The sequence below is a fragment of the Diabrotica virgifera genome, chromosome 4 (genome assembly GCF_917563875.1).
Source record: "Diabrotica virgifera virgifera chromosome 4, PGI_DIABVI_V3a".
Lineage (NCBI taxonomy): Eukaryota > Metazoa > Arthropoda > Insecta > Coleoptera > Chrysomelidae > Diabrotica > Diabrotica virgifera.
The window spans coordinates 263,358,325-263,383,757 of NC_065446.1; the positions used below are offsets into that span (position 1 = coordinate 263,358,325).

Consider the following 25,433-nt stretch of genomic DNA (forward strand, 5'->3'; position numbering starts at 1 on the left):
TTAATAACTTTATATAGGTAGGTTAACTCCTTCAGTCATAATCGTCGCAGATCTTTACATAATTTTATGAAATTTCGTAAAAAGTCATGTTAATGGATTGAAGTCCTTACAATTTATAGAAACAACTTATTGACATAAAATATTGATTAATACATACTGACAACTAACATTTATAACAATATTCATTCATTCATTTTCAACAAAAACTTTTAAATAGAAAGTTGTAGTAAATTAAAAAAGCACAATTTGTGCTATGGCAAGTTTAATTTCGTTAATTTGTTGTTGCAAAACATCCCGCGAAAGGTCTAAAATGGCCGTTTTTTGAAATTTCATTTTGTAAAGATAATGTGGCTTTTTAAAATTATTACATTATATTTAAAAAACTCTAACATGACGTAAAAACCACTTCTATGTAATTGGCATATTTATTAAAAATTTTAAAAATCCCAATAGATTGAATAAAATGTGACCAATTCAGAACGTTTTCGGACCTATCAGTTCATCATCAGTGAATTCGAATACTTGCTAAATAGCCCCAGAACCAAACAATGGTTGAATTTATAATTCAATCTACATTATGTCATAGTAATATTGAACAGGCTAAACGCCGATGTTAAAAGATATAACCTCCGGGAACATAGTGAAACCCTACCAGGAAATTTAAACAACCATCTTACGCCAACGTTGACTACTCACTTGGTAGTCAACGTTGACCTAAGATGGTTGTTTAAGTTTCCTGGTAGGGTTTCACCATGTTCCCGGAGGTTATATCTTTTAACATCGGCGTTTAGCCTGTTCAATAATACTATGACATAATGCAGATTGAATTATAAATTCAACCATGGTTTGGTTCTGGGGCTATTTAGCAAGTATTCACATTCACTGATGATGGACTGATAGCTCCGAAAACGTTCTGAATTGGACACATTTTATTCAATCCATTGGGATTTTTAAAATTTTTAACCCCCTCCGTGGTTCAGTGGTAAGAGCGCTTGCCTTTGGATCGAAAAAATCCGAAAGTTTGTGGGTTCGAATCTCACCAGGGTCAGAAATTTTTCATTTATTATAAATTGTGGGATCGGTACTCACCGGTATGTCCTTGTGGGATCGGTACTCACCGGAGGGACCGCAGACGTTCGGATACAATTAGCGTCTCTTTGCAAAGACAATGACGTCGACTTTGCAAAGTAACAAGACACTTACTCAACACACACACTACACATGACACTAAGTACCTAACTGTTCAAAATTACCGTACCTACCATGCCAATGGCCATTAGTTGTCGAGGCATCAGCTAAATAAAAAAAATTTAATAATAAATATACCAATTACATAGAAGTGGTTTTTACTTTATGTTAGAGTTTTTTAACTATATGGTATACAACAGGCAACCTAGGGAACTTCCCATTTTAGATTCTATTTAAAAGTTTTTCCCTAAAATGAATGAATGAATATTTTTATAAATGGTAGTTGTCAGTAGGTACATTACTAATTAATATTTCATGTAAATACATAATATGTAAGTTGTTTTTATAAATTGTAAAAATTTCAATCTATTAATATGCTTTTTTACGAAGTTTCATACAATTATGTAAAGATCTGCGACGATTATGACTGAAGGAGTTAATGCAACTATCTTTTCTCCTAAAATTTTGATGTATTTTAGGTGAAATTATATGTTTTAAGTACATATCCATAACCAGATGCCAGTAGGAAAAAGAACAAGAGGAAGACCGAAGCTGAGATATTTAGAACAAATAGAAAATTATATAATAACCTTAAAAATAAAAAAACTGGAGAAAAAAAGCACGAAACAGATCAGAATGGAGAAGAATCCTGGAACAGGCCAATACCCAGAAAGGGTTATCGAGCCAGTGATGATGATGATGACATATCCATAATCATAAACTTATAATAACATTCGTACCGCGTATGCGTAGAAATCTAGGATTAGGATCTGCAATCGGCTTGTGCTTGTGGTCGGTTCGGTTTTAATCCTTGGCGCTGTGCGGACATGTTAGTTCGAACGCTGTTTCTCAGTCTCAAGTCTCACTCCTTTATTTTCATTTTCAGTTTCAGTGTAGTATAAACTTTGTGTGAGATAAACGTACTCGACGCGATATGTTATTGGTTTGTTTTTGTTAAGCGGCCGCAGGATTCGTTATCGTTTGTTTTGTGCGACTTTCACTGCGTTTCCCTTTAGGACCCTGCCTTGCAGGTGGATACTCTTGCAGGATTTTGGCGGGTATTTTTTCTGTAGGTGAGTTACTTTTTTATTTTTATGAATTTTTTTCACCCGATTAGAGAAACAGGTAGGTACTGCACGTGAAGGCTATTTTTTTAATTACAATTGCTATAAAAGTGATTCAACTTCTTTTTATGGGAGAACGATATTATTTTACAATGCAAATTTATGACTTTATAGTTTAATCGTGCTAATCTCACCTTGATAAGAGAATAATAACGGAAATACCCAGCTTCATTGAAGCAGGAATCAGAAGATGAATGTTTGAAGATGCATTTTTTATTTGAATATAAATTTTCTGAAGGTGTCCTCTTATTTTGAGTTTTTTTTTTAATTTCTGCTGTTACCGATATATTCTCAACGTTTTTCGTAAATATTTCCTTTCCTTTTCCTTGTTTGTTATCTCTACCTTGTACCTACATCTTTGCGTATCTACTTCATCCATCCAATTTTTGCCCAGTCTCTTCGTGTTTTATCTGTTAATATTCTGTCATTACCAGATTACCACTGCTAAGACATTCGACTAGTGAGGTGGTCGTGTACAAGAATAAAGAATATAAAAAAGAAACTTACGGTGTTTGAAGATAAATGTCCATAAGGAAAAAAAATAGTTATTGACGATCATTCAAAAGAATGTATTTTCTGTTTTTTTTTGTATGGTGTAGAGACATGGACTCTTAATAAACAATATCTCAATAGATTGGAAGCATTTGAGATGTGGACGTATCGAATAATGCTGAGAATCTCCCGGACAGACAGAATAACCAATGAGGAAGTACTAAGGAGAATACAGAACAGCAGGGAGATACTGGATTCCATCAAAATAAGAAAACTTCAGTACTTGGGTCATATAACACGTGGTGACCGATATGAACTCCTAGAATTAATAATGCCGGGAAATATTCAAGGAAGGCAAGCATAGGTAAAAGAAAAATGTCCTGCCTTGGATGCAGCTCAACTGATCTCTTTCGGGCTGTAGTGTCAAAAGTTAGAATAGCCATGATGATTGCCAACCTTCGTCTCGGAGATGGCACGTAAAGAAGAAGGTTCAAAAGAAACAAGGGACATTTCAATTACTTAGAGTGTTATACAGGTTTCGAGAAAGGTGGATAAACTTGACAGGTTTCATTATACAGGGTGTCCAGAAACTTTACCGACAAACGAAGACAGGAGATTCTTCAGATAATTTTAAGATAATTTAGCCCAATTCACTTAGTCCGAAAATGCTTCCTAAGGGAGCTAGAGCTCTTTGAAGATGGCGTCTTATAATTAGTTTTTCTTAACTACCTCCAGAACGCTTCTATTTAGAAAAACAAAAATTGGTACGCGTATTTATCTTCAAGATATAAATCTAATCCATCCACTGCAAATTTCTAGTACCGATCATAGGCGTCCGTTTTGGGCAGAGGCGGCTTTACCTATTGTGCAGGGTGTGCGGTGCACACGGGCGCCGGGACGTTGGGGGCGCCGAGCGCCAAAGAGCGGGTCCTTTACTTTGTTTCAACATAAAATATGCTTTAAAACGATTAATGAAAAATTACATTGGTACTTAAGCGCGATTTATAGATTGCCGCCCGCCCGACTGTCCGTCCAACGGAGGACCGGCAATCTTTTGATTCGTTTGAATCAACATTTTTCGTTCCTTCAAAAATTAAAACACTGGAAGGATTCAGAGTTAGATACAAAAAGAGCATATTGTTTTAATTTAGAAAATAAATTGTGATGTTGGCTCCTCATAAGTAGATAGGTTTGAGCTCTTTAATGAAATATAATTATTACCAATGTTTATTGATGATTCTACTACACCTTTGGATATTTTAAAGTAGGTACTTGAATACAAACAATTTACAGTAAAACCTTCGTTAACTGAAATAATTGGGGAAGGCCGTTTCGGATAACAAGAATTTCGCTTAAAAATAACATTGTTGTTTGTATTCTTCTTGTATCAAATTACATAGTATTGTAGAGATAGAGCTGTAAAACATCGTTGTCAAAGAAAAACACAAAAGATAATAGAATATTTCTTTAAAAAAACACTCATAAACATGTTCATTTTCCTTAATTTTATTGCAGTTTTTAAATTTACTTTTTATTGATGAAATTATTGAACTGTCATCCATTTCGGTTAAACGATGTTTCGGTCAAAAAGGTTTCGGTTAACGGAGGTTTTACTGTACTTTCAGTCTTCCCAAATTTGTTCACTGCTCTTAGAATTTTCCTCACATTGCCAGTGACAGTAGCGCACAGTGAAAGATCATTTTCTAAATTAAAAATAATTAAAAATTATCTAAGATCAACATTGTCGCAAAGTGGATTGACAAATTTATCACTAGTAAGTATTGAGCATGAAATAAAAATTGAAGTAAGTGATATTATCAAGATTTTGCAAATCCAAAAGCACGAAAAGTATCTTTTTTATAATTATATGTTGTAGTATGTACGTCCTGTAATAATTCGTTAATAAATTATTATTTTTTTAAATAATCACAAAGTTGTTTTTTTTTATTCATCTAAACAATTCCTTCCTAAAAGTACTATTTAGTCGTGTACTCAAATCTATCAAATTTCCTCAACCAATTTTCAACTATGCCTCAGATAAAAATGTTTATTTTTAAATAAATATTTCTAACAGCTTTGGGTAGGTTATTCTGACGCCGTGAATACCTAATGGCTCCCGACATCATTTAATATTGCACTATTGCATCTGGATTTTTGGTTACATTATAAGCGTAGCTCATACCCTCTCATACCCTATGTATTAGTACTAGGTAGGTACCTATTCGACTATTCCATTTTGACTGCGCGTCTACCAAAGGGCGCCAGGGCATCGACTGCACACGGGCGCTACATGGGCTAGAGCCGCTTTGGGTAGGGCAACGGTAATTTTATCGCATAACTTTTTTATCTTTAACTTTTATGAATTTCTGACACTGGATTATTAAATTGTGAAGTATTCTAGTACTAAAAGGTAATACTCTTGTTTTAAATCGGTAGGACACACCGTTTTCTAGAAAAATCAATTTTGAAATTTTTCGCTTTTTGAATTAAAAAAAAAATTAAAAAAAAAACTGTTTAGAAAGACGAAAACTGGTACATTTATTTATATTCCAGAGATAAATCGATTTCATTAATTGCGAATTTCTAGTACTGGTCATAGGCGTCCGTTTTGGGTAGGTCAACAGTTATTTTATAGCATAACTTTTTTGTCTTTAATTTTTGAGCATTTTTGACACTACATTATTAAATTATAAGGTATTCGAGTACTAAAAGTTACTCTTACTTTATGTTGGTAAAATACTTCGTTTTTTGTTGAAAAGTTCTTTCAATTTTTTTTCAAATTCCAAAAACGAAAAACTTTTAAATCGATTTTTCTAGAAAACGGTGTTTCCTACCGACTTAAAGCAAGAGTACCTGTTAGTACTAGAATACCTTACAATTTAATAATCCGGTGTCAAAAGTGCATAAAAGTTAAGGACAAAAAAGTTATGCGATAAAATACCCGTTGCTCTACCCAAAACGGGCGCCTATGACCGGTACTAGAAATTTGCAATTAATGGAATCAATTCATCTCTGAAAAGTAAATACGAATACCAATTTTCGTTTTTCTAAATAGAAGCGTTCTGGAGGTATTTAAGAAAAACTAATTTCATGACGCCATCTTCAAAGAGCTCTAGCTCCCTTGGCAAGCATTTTCGGACTAGGTGAATTGGGTTAAATTGTCTTAAAATTATCTGAGGAATCTCCTGTCTTCGTTTGTCGGTAGAGTTTCTGGACACCGTGTATATGCGGAACAACACATTCAGGATTTGAAGCAGAAGGTCTTACATAAATCACACTTCCATAATTAATTCAGAAAAGAATAACAATAAAAAGGCCGATACACATGGCATTCATCGATTTTAAAAAAGGCGTTTGACACGGTTCTTAGTGGAAAACAAGAAAGGAAATCTAGATAACGCATAGAAGCCGTAAAAACCTATACAACAGCAGAATAAAAATTAAAACCTGCAATAAATACTCGAACTAACTTAAGACACACAAAAGGCTTACTACATTTCCGACTCTGTTCAAGATATCCTTAGAATAAATATTAAAGCTATGGAAATGGAGGAGAACTTCCTCTTCCGAGAGGAAGATTACATATGGGATGGGTAGATGACATAAAAACAACAATAGCCAGAACAAATCGGAAGTATGTTGCTCAGAATAGAGATTGATGGAAGGATTTGGGAGAGGTCTACGAGTATGTCCAAAAATGGACGATACAAGGCTAAGAAGAAAAAGAAGGAGATGGAAAAGAAAATGTGAAGGTATGATAATACCAATCCGGAGTCCGAGACGACTTCTTGTACACACTAAGTTTTGCAGATAACCAAATAGTAACGTAGTAAGATTAAGAAAATTTATCCTATTCGAGGTGTGCAAGTACTTGGAGGGGATACGAGAAACGATCGTGCGCGAATAGCGGAGAAATATTGCAATTTTCTTAAATAATTCTATCATTGAAGAAGAAAAATTATATATTGCTTCACAATATTGATATGATATACAATTATTATACCGGGTTTCCACTTATATTTTCTCCCATTTTAACTGCCTATAACTTCTAATTGGCTCAAGATAAAAATATGCGGTTTTCGCTGAAATGTTTTATTTTAGTAAAAGTTTTGTCTGAATTGATTGAATTTTTTATATCGCTTCCAAATACGAAAAAAAATGGCGGATTTTTGAAAAAACGTTGTTGACTTTTTTTAATGGAACACCCAGTATATTTTTTTGTAAATTGAAAGAAAGGCCATTAACCTATCCAGCGGTATAACGTTTTTCAAAATCGGTTGTCAAATCACTAAGTAATCAATTTTTAAAATGAGAGGTGCAACGTGAATATCACATACCTAAATATAGCCCAGTAAATGAACGGGAAATTCGGCGATACCGTGTAATTTTCAGGGGCAACTCCGAATTGCATGAAAATTTGAATTTAGGTTCTACTTACCCTCCACTTTAAACTTAAAATTGTGCCGTTGGTTGCTTTTATTTGGGGGGTGACAGTCACCCCTTCTCGGGGGTGAAAAAACATACGTTCAAGATAAGATCATAAATGGAAAAATTGACTAATTTTAAGCAACTTCTGTTCTATAGAATTTTTTATGTAAGTCAATACTTTTCGAGTTATTTGCCATTGAAAATGTTGATTTTTCGACAAAAAAACTACGTTTTTGGACGGTTTTTCGCAAATAACTCAAAAAGTTAATATTTTATCGAAAAAAATATCCTTAGCAAAAGTGTAGCTTATAAAAAACCCAAAAAAAATGGTGTATCAGTAAAGTCTATCAATAAAATAAAAACAAAGTTGTAGCTCATGAAAAAATACGTTCTTATTCGTCTAATTCCAAATCGAATATTTCAAGTTGAAATCACCGAAAAATTAAGCACTTTTTGGGAAAACCCATTTAAACTTTTTTAAAGTGTTTATAAAAAGACTTGTTTTAATTGTTAATAAAAGTTTTAGCAATAAAAAAAAGCGAGTTACGCTCAAAATAAAGTTGACCCTCTTTTTTTCTGTAAAAAATCATGAAAATCTCGCCGTGTTTAGCTCCCTAAATGAAATTAATCGCTACCGCTTTACAAACAATTTACTTACCTATCTATTTTTAATATGATCTATCAGTCTCACCGGTTTAAAGTGTTTATTTTTGAAACGGTTATAATTGAGAAAGCTTGAATGGGTCACTAATCACGAGTGTATGCAAATTTTGAACAACCATATCTTAACCAATTTTTGTCTTACGGAGAAACAAAATAAAACTAGGATATTTATAATAGCAAAACCTACATTTTTTTACTCTTTAAGATTTTTCTTATCACTAATACTTTTTAAGTTATTTTAAAAAAATTAAATTTTTCAAAAATTTTTAGAAAATTTTTTTAAGTATAAAACCAAATGTAAAAAAAAATAAGCACTTCAAACCAATCAAACTTACAGATCATATAAACAATACACATACAGTTAAAATATATGGTAAATCCAAACGATTAATTTTATTTAGGGTGCTAAATAGAGGGAGCTTTTCACGATTTTTTACCAAAAAAAAGGGGCCAACTTTTTTTTTTCAGTGTAACTCGTTTATTTTTGAAGCTGTAAACTTTTGTAAAAAACAAATAATAAGCTTTTTTTCGATACATTCAAAATGTTATTAAGGTTTTCCTGAAAAACGCTTCTTTCATCGGTGATTTCGCGTTGAATTATTCGATTTGGAATTAGACGAATAAGAACGTATTTTTCATGAGCTACAACTTTGCTTCTACTCAATTTGTAGACTTTACTGGTACACCATTTTTTTCGTTTTTTTATAGGCTACACTTTTGCTAAAAATATTTTTTTCGATAAAATATTTACTTTTTGAGTTATTTGGGAAAAACGGTCTGAAAACGTAATTTTTTTGTCTAAAAATCAACATTTTAAATCGAAAATAACTCGAATAACTCGAAAAGTATTGACCTACGTAAAAAACTTTATAGAACAAAAGGTGCTTAAAATAAGTCAATTTATCCATTTCCGGCCTTATTTTAAACACGCGTTTTTCACCCCCCGAGAAGGGGTAAATGTCACCCCCCAAGTAAAAGCAACCAACGGCACAAATTCAACTTTGAAGTGGAGGGTAAGTAGAACCTAAATCCAAATTTTCATGCAATTCGGAGTTGCCCCTGGAAATTACAGTCCAAAACGGTCATTTATTGGGCTAATAACATAACTAAGCAAAATGATATTGTTATATGATTTCCACATTGCATTTTAAAAATTAATTGCTGTCATTTGACAACCGATTTAAAAAAAAATTATATCGCTGGATAGGTAAATGACCGTTTTTTCAAGATACAAAAAAATATACTGGGTGTTTTAATAAAAAGAGTCAACAAAGTTTTTTTTTCAAAAACCCGCTATTTTTTATTTAAAAGCGATATAAAAAATGGTTATTTACCTAAAAACTTGAAAAAACGGTCATTTAACTATCCAACGATATAAAAAATTTTAAAATCGGTTGTCAAATGACTGAGCAATTAATTTTTAAAATGAGAGATGCAATGTGGAAATCGCATAACATAATATCAATTTGCTTTTTAGTTATGTTATTATTTAGGTATGTAATATCCACGTTGAACCTCTCATTTTAAAAATTAATTACTCAGTGATTTGACAACCGATTTTGAAAAACTTCATGTCGCTGAATAGGCGAATGACCTTTCTTTCAAAATACAAAAAAATATACCGGGTGTTCCATTAAAAAAAGTCAACAACGTTTTTTCAAAAATCCGCCATTTTTTTTCGTATTTGAAAGCGATATAAAAAATTCAATCCATTGAGACAAAACTTTTACTAAAATAAAACAATTCAGCGAAAACCGCATATTTGTATCTTGAGCCGTTTAGAAGTTATAGGCAGTTAAAATGGGGGAAAACATAAGTGGACACCCGGTATAAAGGTAAATTTAATTAATTGTATTTTGCTTGCAGTACTGCATTTTAATAGCTAATTTTATTTACTACATACAATTGTTTACGTTTTAATAACATAACCTGAATCTTATTTTTTCTTCTTATTATTTTTTTGGACTATGGCCTTGACAATTATCCAGTAACCAGGACTAATATAATTGGCCAATATAATTAAAAGTGCGAATAAAGTTGCTGAGCGTAGAAAAGAGGTGTCGCTTTGCCGAACTTGCACGGTCCCAATATAAAACGAAATACCCAAAAAAATTAACTAGATATAAACTTAGAAAAGACCGGACAACAATAGAACAAGAATTAGTGAGAAACTTAGAAATGGACGAAGACGGGAAATTAACAGCAGTGAAAAATTCAAATAGTTAGGATTCATAATCTTAAGTAATGAAACTACTACCTAAGCAAGAAATAACCAGCATTACATTTGCATATTGTAATGAAGAAAATGAACGGTAGATCTCAACGTACTGAAAGCATCCGGAGCTAGAAAAAGAAGAACTCTAGAGATATTATTTTCAGGTTAAGACGACGTTCTTTTAGTCTTTCGTTTGTTGTTAAATGCGGCAGTTTTTTTGCTCTTACTCTTTCTCTCAAATATGTTACTCGTTTTTTTTTTTTTTGAAAAATGGCTTTAGCAGAGCCAATTAGCCAGACTTGTTTCTGATTGATTGCAGATTCATAGTCATAAATTTCTTATAACATAAGTACATTCTACAATTTTATTTTTATAGATACATTGGTACATTGTGTAGTTTTTTTTTATTTTGTTTTTTTTAAATTATTTTACTGTGTTTTTTTTAAATATATATTTTAATTTGTGCGAAACACTTTTTTTTACTTCTTTTTTTCTATTCTTTTTTATTTTTGTTCCTTTTTTTCTTTTTTTTTGTTTATTATTTTTTTTGTTATTATTTTATTTTGTGTTTTTTTAATATTATTTTTTTTAAATTTTTTCAAACCACATTAACAAATTATGACTATTTATTACATATTACGTTTACAACTTGTATTTACATAATTTAACATGTTTATAAATGAGATGAGGAATTTCCATATCATTTGTAAATATTAAAGTATTTAGGTTTATTGGGAAAAAACATTTTAAATCTTTTAATTCCTTATAAAGGTCGTTTATGTTATTTATGTTTAAATGACATATGACATATGTTAGATCTCCGATTTTGCCACAAGTACAATTGGGAGTATCTGCCAAGCCGATTCTATGCATGTAAGATGGCGTAAGAGCATGATTGGCTCTCAACCGATTAATGGTCTTTATAAAATGTCTGTTATATTCTGTGTAAAACCATCTTTTTGAGAATATCCTTATGAGCAAAATTTGAGCCAGTATTACATTCTCTGTAATGCAATTGCCAATTATTTTTAAGTTTTTGTCTGCTAAAAGTATCAATATCTGAAGCTGGAATTAAATTTTTGTTTATTTTTTCTCCGATCACATAAGCTGATTTAGCAAAATTGTCAACTATTTCATTGCCTTTTATTCCCGAATGACCCTTAATCCAAGCAATTGTTACATTTACTCCTAATTGTATAATTTCAAACAGAGTTTTAAGAATATTCAATTCAATGTGGTTTATGATGTCTATTAAGCCAGATCATCCATTTCATAAGTCCATATTTGGAATAGTTTCATATTTTGTTGCTAATTTTTTGCTAATTTATTACCACAAAAACAAATTTTTTGCTCCGCCCCTAACCGAGAAACAATGGTTGATGTAGCTTAATATTATGTCACATCATCGATAGCCATATCTCGCGAACCTAAAGAGCTAGAAAATCGTACGACGCGGCATATTTTTTTGCTAATTTATTGCTGTCGATCTGCATATGCAACATACCCCAAAACCACCCCTGCTTCCCTTACAGCTAAACAACACCCCCAAAAAACAACGAAAAATCTTGAAAAATGATTTTTGTGATATAGTTGACGGTTGATATTTAATTGCTAATTTTTTGCTGTCATTAGCCGTAAAAAACAAATTTTTTGCTCCACCCCTAACCGAGAAACAATGGTTGATGTAGCTTAATATTATGTCACATCATCGATAGCCATATCTCGCGAACCTAAAGAGCTAGAAAATCGTACGACGCGGCATATTTTTTTGCTAATTTATTGCTGTCGATCTGCATATGCAACATATCCCAAAACCACCCCTGCTTCCCTTACAGCTAAACAACACCCCCAAAAAACAACGAAAAATCTTGAAAAATGATTTTTGTGATATAGTTGACGGTTGATATTTAATTGCTAATTTTTTGCTGTCATTAGCCGTAAAAAAACAAATTTTTTGCTCCACCCCTAACCGAGAAACAATGGTTGATGTAGCTTAATATTATGTCACATCATCGATAGCCATATCTCGCGAACCTAAAGAGCTAGAAAATCGTACGACGCAGCATATTTTTTTGCTAATTTATTGCGGTCGATCTGCATATGCAACATACCCCAAAACCACCCCTGCTTCCCTTACAGCTAAACAACACCCCCAAAAAACAACGAAAAATCCTAAAAAATGATTCTCATGATATGGTTGACAGTTGATGTTCAATAACAAATTTTTTTCTATGATAAGTTCTATCGATCCAAAGCTTATTTTAAATGTTTTTTAATGATACTTATGCACGTATTATAAAAATTGAGTTATCCATCGCATTTTTTCGGTATGTCAAAAAAAAGTGTTTCATTTTTTGTTTATTACATTTTCTGTTATATCTCGAAAACTGCTCGATGGATTTTAATGATCCTCATCTCTTTTTATTTTGTTAAACGTGCAAAAATATGAATTTTTCATTTTACCATATCAATGTATATCGAACCATATCTCCGAGATTTATCGATCGATTTTTGACTATTATTAAATATAAGTCACTTCGATACCACTCCGGCTACACTCATAAAAAAAGTAGTTACCGATCTTAGAAAAAGCGTTCTTGAACGAAGAAAGGCTGTTTTCTACAGCAAAGAGTAAAATAAACTATAGCCAAGAACTTCTTCTTCATAAGAATGTATTGAAAAAAAATTCTTGGTTGTAATTTATTTTACTCTTGGCTCTAGAAAACAGTCTTTCTTCGTTCAAGAACGCTTTTTCTAAGATCGGTAACTACTTTTTTTATGAGTGTAGCCGGAGTGGTATCGAAGTGACTTATATTTAATAATAGTCAAAAATCGATCGATAAATCTCGGAGATATGGTTCGATATACATTGATATGGTAAAATGAAAAATTCATATTTTTGCACGTTTAACAAAATAAAAAGAGATGAGGATCATTAAAATCCATCGAGCAGTTTTCGAGATACATATAACAGAAAATGTAATAAACAAAAAATGAAACACTTTTTTTTTGACATACCGAAAAAATGCGATGGATAACTCAATTTTTATAATACGTGCATAAATATCATTAAAAAACATTTAAAATAAGCTTTGGATCGATAGAACTTATCATAGAAAAAAATTTGTTATTGAACATCAACTGTCAACCATATCATGAGAATCATTTTTTAGGATTTTTCGTTGTTTTTTGGGGATGTTGTTTAGCTGTAAGGGAAGCAGGGGTGGTTTTGGGGTATGTTGCATATGCAGATCGACAGCAATAAATTAGCAAAAAAATATGCCGCGTCGTACGATTTTCTAGCTCTTTAGGTTCGCGAGATATGGCTATCGATGATGTGACATAATATTAAGCTACATCAACCATTGTTTCTGGGTTAGGGGTGGAGCAAAAAATTTGTTTTTTACGGCTAATGAGAGCAAAAAATTAGAAATTAAATATCAACCGTCAACTATATCACAAAAATCATTTTTCAAGATTTTTCGTTGTTTTTTGGGTGTGTTGTTTAGCTGTAAGGGAAGCAGGGGTGGTTTTGGGGTATGTTGCATATGCAGATCGACAGCAATAAATTAGCAAAAAAATATGCCGCGTCGTACGATTTTCTAGCTCTTTAGGTTCGCGAGATATGGCTATCGATGATGTGACATAATATTAAGCTACATCAACCATTGTTTCTCGGTTAGGGGTGGAGCAAAAAATTTGTATTTTACGGCTAATGACAGCAAAAAATTAGCAATTAAATATCAACCGTCAACTATATCACAAAAATCATTTTTCAAGATTTTTCGTTGTTTTTTGGGGGTGTTGTTTAGCTGTAAGGGAAGCAGGGGTGGTTTTGGGGTATGTTGCATATGCAGATCGACAGCAATAAATTAGCAAAAAAATATGCCGCGTCGTACGATTTTCTAGCTCTTTAGGTTCGCGAGATATGGCTATCGATGATGTGACATAATATTAAGCTACATCAACCATTGTTTCTCGGTTAGGGGTGGAGCAAAAAATTTGTTTTTGTGGTAATAAATTAGCAAAAAATTAGCAAAAAATATGAAACTATTCCAAATATGGACTTATGAAATGGATGATCTGGCTTAATAGACATTGGTTTATGTGTTTGACTGTTTGAATGTTACTCAATCTGTCCACCAGGCTTTTACTGTCAGTAAATATAACATAATTGCTAGTTGGATTCAGTAGTACATACTGAACAGCAAACATTACTGCTATCATTCCTGCTGTGTATATTGAGCATTCAATAGGTAGGCTATATTGATGATGGTAATTTTTGTTTTCGTGGAATACTGCACAGCCCGTTCCATTTGCGTCTTTTGACCCATCGGTAAATATGTACTGAAAATTGAACCATTTTTCTCTAATAAGTATATCAAACATATTTGGCGGTAAATGTGAGTTTAAATAACATGTTTTAACCTTGTTAGAAAATAATGTTTTTATCATTGCACTGTAGTAAGGCGGAATTTGGCTTTTATAGATAACTTCACTGTACTTTACCGTACTTAGATAACTTTCTACCAAAGGTAAAGATTTTTTAGTTCTCCAGTACCTATGAGTGAGGTCTAAAACTGATAGCTCATGTAGATCTTGAAGGGAATTACATTTTTTGGACAGAATTCGAGTTGTAAATTTATCACTGAGAAATTGGCGGCGTAAATGCAATTGAGGTTCCACTGCTTCATTTTCCATTATTTGGACTGGAGTGGATGTTAAATAGCCTAAGCATAATCTTAAGCATTTATTTTTTTCGCTGATCCAAACAAATGACAGCTATAGTCGAAAATGGGTCTGATCATGTTACGGTAAAACATCAAAGCAATATTTGGGTCTGCTCCCCAATTTGTGTCAGAAATTGATAATCCTACTTCTTCATAGCACTGATTTACGATTTCTAATGCGACTTTTAAATTATCCTCACATCTACTTAACAATTTTCCTTCTGTATATAAAACAACATCATCAGCATATTGAAGAATTTTTGTATTGTTGGGTATACTTACTTCAAGATCTATGTTGTACAGGATGTATAAAATCGGGCTTAAAATACTCCCCTGTGGCAATCCAATATTAGTTAGTCGAGGATATGAAAATTCATCATTATTAATTTTTAAATAAGTTAATCTGTTGGAATATAAAGATTTTAAAAAGAGAGCAAATGAATTAGGGATTCCAATATACAACATTTTTTTGTAAAGAATGTCTAAATTAACATTATCAAAAGCAGCGGAAATGTCAAGGAACGCAGCTGCTGTAGACTTATTTCTTGTAAAGTTAAGCTGAATTGACGTAACTAGAGCTGCAGTTGCATCTTGAGTAGACCTAGACTTGCGAAAACCATATTGGGATCTTGGAAGTATACCATCGTGTTCTAACCAATGTTCAAATCTATTTTTAATTATTCTTTCGAATGTTTTTAAAAGACATGAAGACAAGGAGATAGGTCGGTAAGAATTTGGATCACGGTCTGGTTTGCCAGGTTTTTTAATAGGAATTATCAGGTATTCTTTCCAACTATTTGGTACTGGTATCTTATTTGTCCAAATATTGTTGAAAATGTTTAGTAGTGAAATTTTATGTTCGATCGGTAAGTTGTACAACAGCGAATATGACACATTGTCTATACCTGGAGAAGTATTATTTCTTTGTTCAAGGGCTCGATGCAATTCCCATAGATGAAAATTTTCCTCAAAATTGTGGTTTTGTCTGGATACTGTTTGAATATCTTCTTGTACGGTGTCGTCATTTGGAACCCATGCCGGAGCAATTTTTCTGTGGAAATCTTGCAACCATGTATATTCTGGATGTTACTCGTTCTAAATTGTTTATACTTTAATATCATTCATATTATATCGTTCAAAATTGATAAAACTATATAATTATAGTTGTCATAGAATTCGCTAAACAATTCAAAGTACCTATCTACGTGATATTTTTGTTTTTTAATTAAGTTTTTAATAATAGAAGATAATGTATAAAGTACTGATATCAGAATCGTGATGTCTGACATCATACCTACTTTGTGAATCTTATCTAATAAAGATAATTCATGAAATTTCCTGATAGTAAATTCAAAGAAATTTAGAATAATACAAATTTACCCTGGTTATGACTAGTACACTATGTTTATAGAAATTATAATCATCTTCATCGCCTTCTCCATTCTAGTGTGGGCATTTGTTCCCTTGCGGTCTTTATTTTTCTATCTATTTAGTATTGTAATTGTAATTGTAAATATTTGCTACCTGCCAGAGCTCAAGCTACATCTTCTCATCTTCAAACCATTCAACAAGACCATAATGGAGAAGTAAAAACCGACATAGAGAGCATTGCAGAAACCCAGAAAAAATACGGCTTAAAATTATACAAAGACAAAGGCACTACAAAATGCACCAGGCTCAGAACACATTAAAAAAAACCTCATCAAAGACCCATCAGAATTATAAAGACCACGGTGATCTGGCTCCTAAGCCTATACTATAAATACCTAAGTATTTTGTATCTACTCCATACTGTATAGTTTCAGCGTATGTATCCTGTAATTATTTAAAATATACGAGCTAGTTTTTATAAAATCATCTCTTATTAACCATTTAGCATAAATGAGCCGGTTGAGTGGGCATCATGATGTCATAATCGCAAAATGTACATGTGTAAAAAAATTACTGGCCAACTTTCATTAAATAACCGAGTAATTTTGATGTCATTGAGCTGAAAGTTTTATAATTGATTATGTTTTATATTCTGGCATTGGTATTCTTGTGCTAGTTCTTTTATATCCAGACTCATTGAGACTATCGATAATATAGGTAATGTCCTGTTTAATTTCCTTATATAGGGATGAAATATTTTAACAATAACCTCAAGAAATTAAAAAGTAAAAATTAAAAGCCAAACTTTTCGCAGACATTTATACTGATGAAACATTACCATTGCCAAACATAACAGAAGACAAATTTTGTGGAAAACTTTGCACGAATGAACCTTGTACGTATCGTACTAGTACAAAAATGCTAGAAAGTACATATGTCCTGCCAGGTTTTTCTCTCTTCTTTTTCACTTGTGCTTTAGTTTCCCATATCTTTTTGGTCGGGATTGCATTTTTTGTATGAATTATGTATGAAAGTAAATGAATGGAGTTATTAGAAGACAACGTTATATGCATCGTACAAGGGCAACTACAGCTAGAAAGGATCGACTTTTACAACTAGGGGCCGCCAGAGATAAAAGTATTGCTCAAACGCTACAAAATGAGTTGGTAAAAGCTACGGATATAAGAATAAATACTCAAACTATACGTAATCGGCTTCACGAACATGGGTTGACTGCAAAAATACCAGCCAAAGTACTACCGTTGCCCCCGGCACATCGTAGAACCAGGCGCTTGTTTGCAGAAGAACACATGAATTGGACCATGGTACAATAGAGTAACGTGATGCTTACTGATGAGTCCAGACTTCTTTTAAATCATGTTGAGGAACGTTTTAGAGTCTGGAAAAACCAGGCGAGTGCTTTTTGGATTCCACAATTTAAGAAATCCAGGCTTTTGGCAGAGGTTCAATTATAGTTTGAGGTGGAATAACTTTAAATGACCGCTCTGATCTAGTAGGAGTAGGTATTCGGAGAGGGACGATGACGGCAGAGCGGTACATTAACGAAGTTTTTGAACCACATGTTTCATTTGCTGAATGGGTCCAGAATTTATCCTTCAGCAAGATAATGCGATACCCCACGTGACCAGGTAGTCACATGCGTGACACAATATTCAGGTTAAATGGAGTAGCCATCGAGGAGTCCAGATTTAAATCCCATTGAACATATTTAGGATATACTCGGGAAGTGCTTGAAGGATCGTCAGCCACTAAGAAACCTACAAGTCGAAGAAGGTTCGTGGAAGAATGGGAACAGTTAGATCAAGAAACTATTCGAAATGTGATTGAAAGCACGCCTGGACGTCGTGCAGAAGTTCGGCGAGTTAGAGGAGCCCATACACGCTATTAGTTTTGTTTTAAAATAATTTTTAGCAAAGCTGTTATTAAAAAAATAAATCGAATTTTTCACATTTCACTTTTAAGTAATTAGTTCAAAACTACGACCATTCTAATCAGGGGCGGATTTATTCATTAGTGGGTCCGGTGCTAATTCTTGTAGAGGGCCCTACCCAACTCTTTTTTGACAAGGCACTTTAAAAATTAAAACAATATAAACTTCAGTACATTTAAAATTATGCAGAAGATACAAGGCTAAGACAAGGTAACGCTTTTTTTCTTTGTTTATTTTCAACAAATGCTTTTATGACACTTTCAAAATCAATTTCCCCCAATACGTCATTCTCAATAGAGCAGATCAATAACGAAACTAAATAATCTGTTCTCGCCCATTGAGGACCTTAATTTATTTTTAATAAAGCTTAATTTTGAAAATGATCTTTCGAATTCGCAGTTCGTTATAGGTATAGTTAAATATATTCTTAAAACAATATAGGTATTTGAAAACACTGAAACAAGGTATTTTTCGATAATAATATCCAACATGTCTTTAGGTGTTACTACAGAATTTTCGGAATTAGGAAGAGATAAAATTAAATTTTGAAAAAATATAATCTCTTCGAAAAATGCCTGATCTATATCAAGCGGGTACGTTTCGATAAGATTTCGCGCATATTGTTTTAATGTTTCACAATGTTGTTCTGAAGCTATTTTCTTGTGGCATTTTTACAATTTTAACTATTTATAATGGGAAATAAGCCACAATATTATTAAAAAATGATTTTTATTAACGTTTCGACGCCCAAATTAGAAGAATTTTTTTACTAAGCAACAACATTTTGTTTATGTTAGTAGTATTTTGTATTTTGACAACGGCACCCGATTTGGGCGTCGAAACGTTAATAAAAATCATTTTTTAATAATATTGTGGCTTATTTCCCATTATAAATAGTTAAAATAAATGTTTCACCTTCAATAGTGCGAAAATTTCCAAAAAATGCAAAAAGATTAGATATATAACCGTATGCTTCACGTCGCTTGTCTAACTCTGTCACTAATGTATCGATCGATAAATAAAATGTTTCGACTTTAAATTTGTTTGAACCTTCTAAATGTGAAGAGGGCCCGTCTGGAATTTTTTTTTGAATCTGCTCGTTTTTTTGAATAATCAAATTTAACGTATAAACTAATTTTTTTTTGCTTTTTCTTCAAAGTATTCAAAATTTTCACGGTGTTTTGTATACTACTGTGTAGTCCTTGTAGTAGAAGTGTGCCAGTGTTTAAATCCAGACCACGTTTTTGAAGAATGGTACTAACTGTTCCAAGTTGTGTTAAAATTTCGTTCCAAAATACGGTTAAAAAAGCAGTTTCAAATTTCTCAAGGATTTTTACTAAAGTTCCACTTTCCGTAAAGCTTTACTTGTTGTTAAGCTTAAAGGGTAAAGTAGGTATATTTTATATTTCATTTACTTTATGGCACCCATTGAAAGACATCTATTTTTGTCAAACACCTTTAACTTTCAGAGCGATTTAAAAGCATTGTATTGTAAGATTTCCGAAAAGGAGATGTAAAAGTATACCTGCTAATCTGTTGCCATTTGTGTCATGTCATAAAAGGGTGGTTATCGGGTGTTCCTTTCTTTTTCTCTCAGAAAAAATATTATATGAAATTGTCAATACAACAATAATTTAGTAAGTAAGTACGACGGCGCGTCAGAATGCCAAATACGTAATTTTAGACTAATGTGTAGGTCTTCTGGGGGCCCCTTCAACCTGGGGACCCGGTGCTACAGCACCTCTAGCCCCCCTAAATCCACCACTGATTCTAATAAGTGGCTCCTTTTTCGTTTTGATCAGTGTATTTAACTAATACAAAGAATTTAATTTAGAACGATTACAAATCGAATAATTCATCGCACAGCTGGTCTATCCGTCTATTGTTACGCCAAGGACCACACAGTCATGCCTTAAAAACTCTCAGGTAACTGTATTGTGTTATTATAAATTATACAGGATGTCCCAACAAGGCGAATAGGTCAATGGAATTATTCTTGAAGAGGCTTTGCAAGGTGTAAACAACTATTCCGTCAATGTTTGACGTTCGTCTACGTATATGTATACGTATAGGGGCACCTGCTGGTGGGAGTGCATCCCTTTTTAAGAAGATTCATCAACGTACTGAAAATATTTCCGAATTCTGAAGGGGTTAATACGATACAAGAAAATAACTTAAAATGGTGTTTATATTTTTTAAACAATTCGTTGATGTTTTAAAATCTTTTTTATCGAAAAATTTATTGCAATTTACACTTTAAACCAAATAAATTTGAAGGGTTACAGATTACAGGTAAAACGATTATGAAAAATGCTGAATGTTATTGTTGAACTCTGGCTTTATAAAAGGACCTGAAAAATATCTTGGACAAACCACACCTCCAACGAAAATGTCCTCAGGAGGATAGGTACAGATAGAGAGCTGCTAAAGATCATCAAAGTCAGAAAAGTTAGCTGCCTGGGACACATAATGAGAAACGAAGTACCGCCTCGCGTAACTGATCATCCAAGGGCAGATCGAAGAAAAACGAGGTCTCGGAAGGTACCAGATTTCATGGTTTAAAAATATCAGAGACTGGGCTGGCCTTGATTTAACATCTTTGTTTAGAGTGGCATCGGCCAGAGATAGATTTGCCAGTGTAACCTCCACTAAAGGAGTCAGCACCACAAGAAGATGTATAATGAACCATTCTCTCATAAACAGCGCTTGAAGCGCCTGGCGATTTTGAAGGTCAATTACGAGCGTGAAATTAAATTTTTAAATCAAATTTGTATTATCCCGACGGTAAAAATTCGATATCTTTTGATCAGAGTCCCCTATTGACAAAAATCAAAATGCGAGTAAAAGATACAGAGTGCAGCTTTCACTTGCATTTTTTGTATTTTGTGGCAAATTAGGCCAGTTTCTATAAAGCAGTTAAATCAATAAACGTTGCGCAATTTATGCCACTTTTTACGATTCTCATAGTCCATGAGGTGAGACCGCTCCCGTCTGAAAAAATTTCTGATTCGGTTTCTTCGTTAATTCCTATTCAAAAATGTCTCCTTTAAACAAATCTCAAGGGTGCCGGCGGAATGTTTGGGCAGAAATTGTTTAAACAATTTTTTTAACCAAATACAAAAGATCACGTTTTTTGCTGTGGAGCATATATTTTTAGGTTTTTTGGGCCATTCTAGACAAGAAAGGTATCTTGTAAATTTTCTCAAAAATTGATAGTTTTCGAGTTATAGGCGATTTAAAATCTGAAAAATGCGAAAATACGCATTTTCGCGGTCTAAAAACTCATATTTAAATTAGTATTTTTGGGGTTGCCAGATACTTAAATTGAAGATTAGACATTCAGCTTCAAGATTTTAAAGAGTGCTTGCGTCTAACCTTAATTTAAACTGTTGTTTGTTAATTGTTAAATATGCATGTCCATCCGATTTTTTTGCCGATGCGGCGCGCTCTATTTCAAAAATCTCCTATTTTCCTCCGAAAAACATTTTTTCTAGTTTCTTTGTAATATTCTAAATAAAATAAGTTTCTTGAAATTTTTCTCAAAAGTTAATAGTTTTAAAGTTATAACCGATTTAAAATCAGAAAAATGACAAAAAATTCATTTTTGGATTTCAAATCGCTTATAACTTTAAAACTATTAACTTTTGAGAAAAATTTCAAGAAACTTATTTTATTTAGAATATTCCAAAGAATCTAGAAAAAATGTTTTTCGGAGGAAAATAGGAGATTTTTGAAATAGAGCGCGCCGCACCGGCAAAAAAATTGGATGGACATGCATATTTAACAATTAATAAACAACAATTTAAATTAAGGTTAGACGCAAGCACTCTTCAGAAACTTGAAGCTGAATGTCTAATCTTCAATTTAAGTATCTGGCAATCCCAAAAATACTAATTTAAATATGAGTTTTTAGACCGCGAAAATGCGTATTTTCGCATTTTTCAGATTTTAAATCGCCTATAACTCGAAAACTATCAATTTTTGAGAAAATTTACAAGATACCTTTCTTGTCTAGAATGGCCCAAAAAACCTAAAATTATATGCTCCAGAGCAAAAAAACGTGATCTTTTGTATTTGGTTAAAAAAATTGTTTAAACAATTTCTGCCCAAACATTCCACCCGGCACCCTTCAGATTTGTTTAAAGGGGAAATTTTTGAATAGGAATCCACAAAGAAACCGAATCAGAAATTTTTCCAGACGGGAGCGGTCTCACAACATTGACTAATCAACGAAATTTATCACTTGCATTGACTGGTTGCTATTATGGAATTTTCATCGTTGAAGCCTAATATTCAAAACCTATAACATAAAAATTCGATTTTGAGTTTTGGCCACAAATATGAGTTATTTGCTTTTGAAATATGCTCGCAAAAATGCTGGATTTAAACTTTCACGTTACAAACGATCTCACGACAAATGCTTTCACGAACACGGCGTTGGGTGGAATTTGTAGCTGAATTGGTTGCAAATAAACATTTTTGTTCTCAGACGAGAATAATCCCAGCTTCATTTCTTGTTGAAAATATTTTATTCTACGGCGTACTGATTATTGGTAAATCGATGTTTTCCGGTCCCCTAGCACTTCGAGATGGATTTTAAGAAGAAGCCCTGCCTGGGGTAAGGTGTGAATTCTCAGCAAAATTCATCTTGTTCGTATGATTTTTAGAGCTCAAATTTTGACACCTGGACTAAATTGTATTTAAGGGATACTGATTTTTGAGTACAAAACCGATAGAAGTGCACTTACACCCATTTTGCTGTAATTTGTTTTCACAAATTAATAATAGTATATTCCGGTGCTTTAGAGATGACACTAAAGGCGCAAAAGTTACTTATATTTTCTTGTTATGCTGAAAGAATACCGCCTTTTGATGTACTTATCATAAAAACAGTACAAATGGCACTCATAATCTTTTTGCTCTAACCCATTCAATAAGTTCTTGCTTTGCACGCTGTACAAAAAAAAAATGAAAAAATAACTCTCTATGCGTATAATTACCTTTTATTTGATGTATAATTAGGTGTGTGTAGCTTCAGGGTCAACTTTTATATTACTTTGAGGAGAGTGTAATATAACGAAGAATATTGTGTGATGCACCTTTTTATGTTAGGTTTATGGTAATTTGTGTGTTCTCCACTTTATGCAGCTATTTTATGATATATCACCGCTGTAGACCAATTTGTGTACCAAGGATCCTCGATAAGTAATTTCAGAGGGTGCTCGGAACAAATAAAGGCAAAGATAGGTGATTGCAAAAAATTGCTTAGCCATTGATTTTGCAAAAAATTGCAAAAAAGATCTGAAAAAGCCATCCAATAAACAATCCACAACAGTAGATATCGAAATGAGACTCACGAGACGATTTTTTCCCATCAGGGTGACACGCCTACCTCCAAGTCTATGATTGCATTGATCAATATTATTTAATTGTGTTTTCTATTACTGTCCCATTTTTGCTCTATTCCCTACATTTTACTCTTAGCTAATGTTATCGCAATAACAGATTATCTCCTATGTTCTAGGTAAGGTACACGTACCTATTTTGAAAACCAGAATATTCTTCTCGAATTTTTGGGTATAGTAATTTAAAACAAAAAGAAATAACTACCCTAGAAGTACACAGGAATAAGCATTCAAGATCAATATCTCATTTTTATACTGGGGCAGACAGGAAAAAAGCTATTGAGAAAAGGAAAAAAGATCCATCTATGTTTCATTGATTTAAAAAATTCTTTCGTCACAGTAGGAAGAGATGTAAAAACATCAACAAATAACAAAGTAAGGACACACAATCAAAAATCTTCAGAATTGGTGGCAAAACTAGGTTAAAGCAAGGATGTTTACTTATTTCACTATTATTACAATTAATTGTAGATGATAATGTAACAAATAAATGTAAAAAGAAATACAAATGTTACAAGAACTACTGACTATAATATAGTCCTATGAAATTTTTAGGGATCACAATAAATTATAGGATACGAAACACGATGAGAATACATAGTTTAGAATAGAGAAAATTAAGAAATGAAATTAATAGAAAAAATTATAAGTGTGAAGAAACTAGAATTTTGCTCAGTCATGTAGGCAGAATTAATGACAAAAGATTAGCAAAACATACGAAACCAGGGTGCAGGGACAGCGATTAAGATGGTATAAGTAACTTAGACAAGAGGCGAAAAAATAAGGTATAGAACAGACCTTTGACACAAGATAGGGCAGCACGGAAATGAAAAATCAGAAAAACAGAAATATGTACAATAGTTAACCCTATACCTAACGCTACTTCGGGATTATTGATTAAATAAATAAAATTGAAATTGTGAAAATTTCGATTCGTCAACCGAATGAAGGCATTAACTATTGTGTTGAAAAATGTTCTTTTGTCAAATAACTTGTTCTTTTTTGTAAGGTCACGTAAATATCCAACAATCATGGTATTTTATTAATACTTACTGTTCTAAGTAATTAATACTTAGAATAAATTTCTAATTTATTCCTCAATTGTATTTTTAAACGCAACGATAATTACGAAAGAAAAGAAATTGTCACTGGACATGAAATGCCATTTAGATTTAAAATAATTATAGTTTTGTTAACAACTTCTAAATTTGTGTTAATTCATTTATAAATGCCTTTTTTCGATTTTGTTATTCGTTTTTATATACCTATTTAAGTAGATTTAAAAAATCTAGATAATTGTGTTTTTCTTCTATCTAGTTCTTGAGTCGGTATCATTGGCTCGATAATCATTTTTATGGTACTGGACCTGACATTTTGACCAGCAACTTATTGCATTTTGTGAAACTCCAGAAGATGACATGCCTCAGCGGTACCCTATTCCCTATTCGGGGAAAACAACACAGATATAAACGGATATAGGTATACTGATCTTATTGATTATTCTTTCCTGCGAACAAAATTACCTACTATAAAAAATGAAAAATGTAAAGTTATTGTATTTTTTCAAATGAAGTTTATTGTATAATTTGAACGGGTTTTGAAAGAGCGATCCAAAGATGCTGCCTACACGTTATCTGCTGATTCAAGTATCACCTACTGTAAACATTGTAAATTGTTTAAATTAACCCAACTTAACCTTGATACCGTAGATAAGGTTGGCTTGTTTATCAGCGAACTTTAAATATGTCAATTTTGGTGAATACTCATTATTGAAATGATAAACGTGGTTTTACACATGAAAATAATGAATCAACCCAATAGGGTCAAAGCTCAAATGCGAAAAGCCAAAGTGATGTCACTCCAAGA

At 32.6% G+C, this 25,433-nt stretch overlaps 1 protein-coding gene across 1 annotated transcript in view; it reads left to right on the forward strand.

Moving 5' to 3' along the window:
* The first annotated feature begins 1,994 nt into the window (after positions 1-1,994).
* LOC114325447 (shootin-1) overlaps positions 1,995-25,433 on the forward strand; it is a 105,750-nt gene continuing 82,311 nt past the window's right edge. Inside the window, exon 1 of the mRNA XM_028273524.2 lies at positions 1,995-2,261. The gene's annotated coding sequence lies outside the window, so the exon portion shown is untranslated. The remainder of the gene's footprint in view (positions 2,262-25,433) is intronic.